Source organism: Thermobia domestica, chromosome 1 (genome assembly GCF_964235325.1).
Source record: "Thermobia domestica chromosome 1, izTheDome1.hap1.1, whole genome shotgun sequence".
Taxonomy (NCBI): Eukaryota; Metazoa; Arthropoda; class Insecta; order Zygentoma; family Lepismatidae; genus Thermobia; species Thermobia domestica.
Window position 1 is genome coordinate 189,684,114 of NC_137454.1, and position 7,449 is coordinate 189,691,562.

Below are 7,449 nucleotides of genomic sequence, written 5' to 3' on the forward strand. Positions count from 1 at the left end.
CAACATGAACACAATTCGAACTATAATTTTCCTGCTACTGGAAAGAGCATACTTCAATCAATAGGAAAATTACTGTCAAGAGTAAACTACCTCTTATAGATTTTTCAGGATAAGTTAAGTCGTACTATCGGTTTATTAATGAAATATTTATTTATAAAATATGAACAAAATTTCTTGAGTCTATTCAGTGAAAATCATCAGAGAAATATACCTTTTATGGTAAACTACCCCTTGTTTTTCCTCCAGTGAATTAGGATATAAGATAATATTGTTTACGAAATATTGATATAGGAAATGTAAGCAAAATCAATAGAGCCATTTTCGATAGAATGGTAATTTATTATTTTTTAATCTTTTGGTAAACTAACCTTAGTTTTGGAGGTAGGAAGAGTTTCTTTTAAAGAAAAGAAAAGAAATGTGAAAAAATATATAGAAACTTTAAGTGTATATATCAAATAAAATCAAAGGATACCAGGTAGCTGAAAGTAAATAAGTTAGGGTTGAACGGAAATAGAGGACAGAAAAGGATGACAGATACTGGTATACTTACTGAAGTAAGTATGGCAGTCAACGAGGAGGTTATAGGTCCAAGATATAATGATAGTAATAAGAAGGTTATTAATTGCATTTCTACATACTAGCTACATGAAGTAGTTAATAAATTTACACAGTTTTCGAACGACACAGAATAAGTCAAGCAAGTGAGTATTCTCAAAGATAGAATGAAAGGGATTTTGGAATATTGTGACTCACTATATATTCATGAATGTACTGATAAGACTAAAAAAGTCAGATAGGTTAATAACGGAAGTGATGGGGGTTAAGAAGAGTAATTTTGGGGATGAAAATAATGGATGGTAAACAGTGTGTCGTATTGCTAGGAGGTAAAGTTAGGAATTTGTCGTGAATCGGAAACCAATGAAACGGTAGAAATAGGATCCAAGCATAGCAACGATACGCTATGCTCAAGAATTATTTCGTAACAACCCAGTAAAGCTCGCAAAGCTGTCATTTGAAGATAAGATGACGGGCAGTTTGTGGAGTAAACGTACTAATCCTGATAAGGGTTTGTACAAATACAGTAGATGTCATTGAAACGATACATCAGCAGGTAAACATGATATTAGTTTCTATTTGTTAGTTATATGTTTGCTGCAAAGCAGTTTTCCTCAATAGATATGTTTCAATGTAAACAGAATCATGTATTTTTGTATTCTTAAATGAACAATAATGTTTATTTTTTACAAAACAAGACCAAGAAACGGGGACAATGCCTTTTAAACTGCCAGGCTTTTGACAATGATATATACATAATAATAATGATAGAAAGAGAAGCTAAAATGAAAGAAAATAATTATAAGAAAATAACAAAGATTGAAACATAAAGTTCAAAAATAATTGTAAGATATTGTATTTTTAATAATTTTATTGTTAATATATTCAAAGATTTAAGTGCATTGGTTATATATATATATAATTTTCTTATTTTCTGCAAAAACCATGGCTATTGTGATTTTTTTTGTGGGGTTGTTGAGTGTGTTGATTTTGTGGAGCAATAAAGTGTAAATGGGAAGGTAAGATTTTGTTTGAGAATGATACTCACTTCCCTTTAAAGGGAAAGACGCTGGCTTTGAAAATTAAAAGCATGTCTAGATATGATAAACGGAATTGCTTTTAGACCAGGGTTTCTCAACCTTTTTCACCGGCGTACCATCAAAGGCGTACTACCATAAGTCGTACGAACCACCAACTGCGTCTCACGTACCACCAGTGGTGCGCGTACCATAGATTGAGAACCCCTGCTTCAGGCGATCCGTGGCTCAGTGGTAGTGTGCTCACGTCTGTACCAGGAATCCATGGCTTGGTTTTAGAGTCCATGTGTTTGAGGTGGAGAACATCGTGTTCACAGTTCTTCTCGGGCTTTTCCTTTTTTCTCCCACATTCTCATTTCGCAGATTCTTTCATAATCAATCACTTTCATTAATCGTCCGTCTCCTTTAGCCTAAAGAGAATACCCGTGAGACGTGAAACTTCAAATGTCATTTAATTTCAATTCAATTCTAGGCGAGTGTATATACAGGTTGTTTCTAAACAACACCGACAACGTTTCGGAGGTGATTCCTGACATTAAAATAAGACAAATGTATATACCAACTAGGGTGCACAAATGCTTCCTTTCCGAGTTATAGACTGCCGAAATCATGAAAAAATGCATTTTAAGGGTCCATAGCTCCAAAACTATGGAACCTACTAGTCGAGTCAAGACTTACGAAGCAGTATCTGCCCTATCTAAATATCCAAGTTTGAGAATCCTGCGGTACTTCTGCAACTATTTTTATAGAGGTAATTGGTGGGTACTTCAAATTATATGACCGTAGCCAAATTTCTTCTAAAAAAATTGTTACGTGAGTACCTTAGGATTCTAAAACATGTATACGCACATTCTAGTGCACATATTAATTCCTAAGTGGTCTTGACCTGACTACGGTAGGTCCCATAGTATTGGAGCTATGGACTTCTAAAATTCCTTTTTTCATGTTTTCGGCAGCCTATAACTCCTGAAGGAAGCATTTGTGCACCCACGTTGGTCTATATTTTTGTCTTATCTTCGTGTCAGGGATCACCTCCCAAACGTTGTTGGTGTTGTTTTGAAACACCCTGTATATCGAGACAAATGAACAAAGGGACATCTATTCAAAAATAACTTTTTCGCCGTTTAGGGATCATGAAATATCTAAGCTCGTTTTTGGGTGAAAATACGACGACTATTTTCGTGATCACCTCACATACTTTCCCTTCTATCATGGGTCGAAAGTAAAAATGGCTCAGAAATAGAGAGAAAAAAAAGAAGGCAATAAGAAGAAATTATGTGGAATATTACTTATGTAATTGTCCTCAAGAATTCCTGTCACATCTGTAATTCAAAAAACTCAGCATAATTAATAACATTTCTACTCTGTATAGAAATATGTTTATCAAAACTACACCATCAACGATGCAGCAATTCAGAATGGAACAATGAGATCGCTTGATTTCCCATGCCAAAGTAATTACGATACAGTTATTATTTTTTTATTAAAATTGCTACATTTTACACTTCTGTCCGCAAGTTAGTATTTACATCTTTTTTATAATAACTTTAATTAAAGGTTATCTGGCCATTTCTAAAAGAATCGACATCGACAGTAATTTTATTCATCCTCCGAATTCACACTCCTACCAATGTTGCTACAAACCAGAAGTTCCCGTAGGTTTTTTTTTTTCGGTAAAGGGGATCAAAAGACCCACACACAAGCGAACTCGTGAAATTGATGCACGTAATATTTCTTATGTAACAATTATTATTGTTGCACTTTGCAAGATTCTATTAACTACAGTAACTATATTAAATACTGCAGTGGATGAGTAATTGTCGAAAATCTAGGGGAGAGCAATTGTCCCCCGTTGCCCACTACTCTAGTCCAGGGCCGTGCCGTAGGTGGGCTAGCGGGGCGACGGCCCCGCGCGCCGAAGTAAGGGGGGCGAAAAATTCGGGAGAAGAAAGGAAAAAAGATAGGAAAAATTGCTCGGAATATATGTATAGGGGAGCCGTCGTATGCTCTCGCCCCGGACGCTGATTTTCCACTGCATGGCTTTTCTCTAGTTATTAGTGATGAGCAAATGCAAGACCAAGACCAAGACCGGAGTGGTCTTGGTCTTGCACTGGAACACTTGGTCTTAGTCTTGGTCTTGGTCTTGCACACCCAGTCTTGGTCTTGGTCTTGGTCTTGCATGCAAGAGTCTTGCAAGTCTTGCATTTAAGAAATCTCAAGCTTTTCACAGATAAATTTTACTATGGATATAAGGGATAATAAACTCTACAATGCACCAGTAGTAACGGAAATACAATGTATGTTTCTAAATGTAATATAATTTAACGTCGTGTATGATGATAGTGTACAAATAGGTGATGATCTTTTTTTAATGGGTGCCCACGCTTCACTACTTATAAGATATGCCTAAATCCCAATGTTTCGTAATGTGTTTATATTTTTTAACAGATCCAACACTACACTGGTTCCCAAACTGGGAAGGCTACCCCTGAGGCGCATGAAAGAAAATCAGACGGCACAGATTATTGAAATACCATGAATTGCAAATTAATTTTTACACTCTAAAGGCATCAGATTTTTCTTTTCAACCACGATTAGCTAATCCTTGTATTAAACAAACTTCCAATTAAATATTGACATTTTGTTTTACTGATTCCAATATGTACTCTAAGGGACACATTACGCAAAAGCGATTAAAAAATTGCAGACTTTCGAAACATGGGCATGGAGAAAAAAGGAGAGAATTAGCTGTGTTGAACGAAAACGAATGAGAAGGTGTTAGAAATATTAGCAGTAGGAGCAAAAAAGAAGAATTTTAGATATTGTTAAGAGGAGGAAGAGGAACTGGTTAGGATATTGGCTTAGGAGAAACTGTATTATGAGGGGCGTGCTAGAGAGTATTGTGGAAGGAAAGAGATGGAGGGAGCGAAGCAGACTAGTTGAAGGAAGGTATTAAAACAGAAAATTGCTACGTCAAGACAAAGATTAGCTGAGGACCGCCGAACGTCGAACCTTGTCTCTTGAAGCAAATAACCTGCCAATAATGACAGAATAGCTATGATGATGATGATATATTTAGCAATATTGACCAAAAAAGAGAGAGAGAGAATTAAAATAATAATTACTATAATCAAACCTTTTAACATTTTAAAATAGAATAATTTGAGTGAAAACTGAAAACGACTGAAAACTATGTCTTTTGTGTAAACTCAATTTATATAAATATTGTTTACCTGTATTAGAAATACAAAATAACGGCATCAAACTCCAAGTTATTTGAAGTCTCACTTGTGAATATGGATTACTAGCATTAAGTATCCACTTCGTTGGGTTAAACTATAATAATAATAATAATAATAATAATAATAATAATAATAATAATAATAATAATAATAATAATAATAATAATAATAATAATAATAATATACTTCGTTAGTCAATCACTTTTTTTACTATTAGTAAAGCGCTCTCTAATATCGGTCATTTTCGATTATTTTTATGTTTCTCTCTCCTCCTCCTCCCCAAGTTGCGGGGCTGAATTTGGATTTAAACGGCATCACAAGTGTCACTGTTCGTGTCAGAGACCCCAAAAACTATGGTCGTAATCGGTATCGGAAGTGTCAGTATTCAACTCAGCTACCTCGAAAACTATGGATTCGACACTAATATTCGCCATTTTCGATCATTTTTATATACCTCCGCTCCTCTCCGCCAAGCTATGGGGCTGAATTTTGATTTAAACAGGATCGGAAGTGTCACTGTTTATCTTAGCGACCCCAAAACTATGGTTTCCATTTTAATATCGGTCATTTTCGATCATTTTTAAATATCTTTCCCCTCCCCCTGCCCTCACGTCAAAGTGATATGACAGAAATCATCTCAGGTCCGATCCTCATCTATGTTGAAAACGACATCGACTTCGGTCGGGTGGTTCAAAAGTTATTAAGTATTATATATATATATATATATATATATATATATATATATATATATCCCTTTTCCCTCCTCCTCCCTTACGTTGCTCCGTCAAAGTGAACTGACATATATCATTCCAGGCTTGAACCTCATCTATGTTAAAAATTTGATTTTAATGTCCCACGATTATGCATCGAGGTTAAGGGAGACGGTAATGATGAGAAATGAATGAAATTGTGGAATGAAGAAAGTAGGAGGAAACATCAAAACTAAGAGAAAACCCACGCACAAGATGTTTGCCCACCAAACATTTCCCATGGCGCAAGCTAGAATCCAACCAGGACCCGTATAACCACACGTGACTGCTCTACCACCGAGCCGGTACTTGTGCAAGACTCTTGCGCAAGAGTCTTGGTCTTGGTCTTGGTCTTGGAGGTATGGTCTTGGTCTTGGTCTTGGTCTTGCACCCCTTGGTCTTGGTCTTGGTCTTGCATCGGGATTCCTCGTCTTGGTCTTGGTCTTGGTCTGGGTCTTGGTCTTGTATGCAAGACTCTTGCAAAAACTGCAAGACCAAGACTCTTGCGCTCATCACTACTAGTCATCTATTCTAAATACAAAAATGTGCTTGGCTAATACATTTATCATAAATGAGAAGTTTTCTAGAGGGAGCAAAATCTTCGTTGTTGATCCTACCTCGTTTCTTTATCTGGCTGTGTAATCTACACACTAGAGAAACTGAGAACATTTTCATACCTTAATTGAAATCACTTTAGAAGCCATATAATCATAATATTACATGGAAACTAACTGACTTGATAATCTTGCGAAGGTAGTTAACGACACTAAGGGAGAAAGCCATACACTTCAGTTTTTTACTTGTAGACAAACGACTTGGACGAGTACGCGTACATTGTGAAAAATGTTTATATAAATGTGAAATACATAAATCAAACTTGAAATTCATACAAGCTTCAAATCATACTATTTAAACAGTCTACTTCCTGTAAAATGTTACAGTAGTGATATTCGAAGTTCGCCATATCGAAATGTAGGGGGAACAATGTGTAAAACTTCTGAAAACTACCGCGACCGGTGATGAAACGTGGAGCAGATAAGAAAGCAAATATGACTGTTAACAAACACCAGCGTTTGCAAGAGTCGAGAATTCCCAAAACAGAAGCCAGTTAGCCTCCAGAAGTCCTACATCTAGATGATGCTTGTCACATTCTTTGGCCCTATGGATATAATTCATAAATAATGTGTTATCAGTGAACAAACAGTCACAGAGGATTTCTATCTTGAAGCTTTGATGTGTCTGTGGGAATAAATTCAACGGGAATAGCCACAATACGGACAACTGAGCACACACATGGTACTTTTAGATTGACGATACACGAAGTCACCGGTCCGTGCTTGTCGATCAATTTTTGGCCCCAAAGAGATTATTATTCCTCCCTGCCCCACTATCCTGATCTTTATCCTCCTATTTCGTTTTCCCAAAACAGAAGACGTCCAAAGAGCTTCGATCGAGTATTTTTCCAGCAAATTCTTCCAATAGTGTGTTTAAGGGATGTATTTTTGAATAATACACACTCAAATGTTTCATTGTATGTGCAATTCCTGTTTCCTTGTCCTAATCAGGAAACATATTGGTATAATAAATTTATAAATTATATTCAATTATATAGTATTTCTAAGAGATGTTTCGCATTTAAAAAATATACATAGCTATTAGTAACATGTACATAGTGATCCCAGGAAACACCTTTCTCATCAATATAAAGTTTAATACAATTTTTGATAAGCATTCTCCTTTTGTCGTCAATAATCTAACAATTTAAAGATGAGTTAAAAAATACTAACATCCATGTGTATTTTTTTGTCATCTTAACAAAAACCGTGCCCTAGTTTTAACTGACCTTGTGCTTACTAATAATCGTGG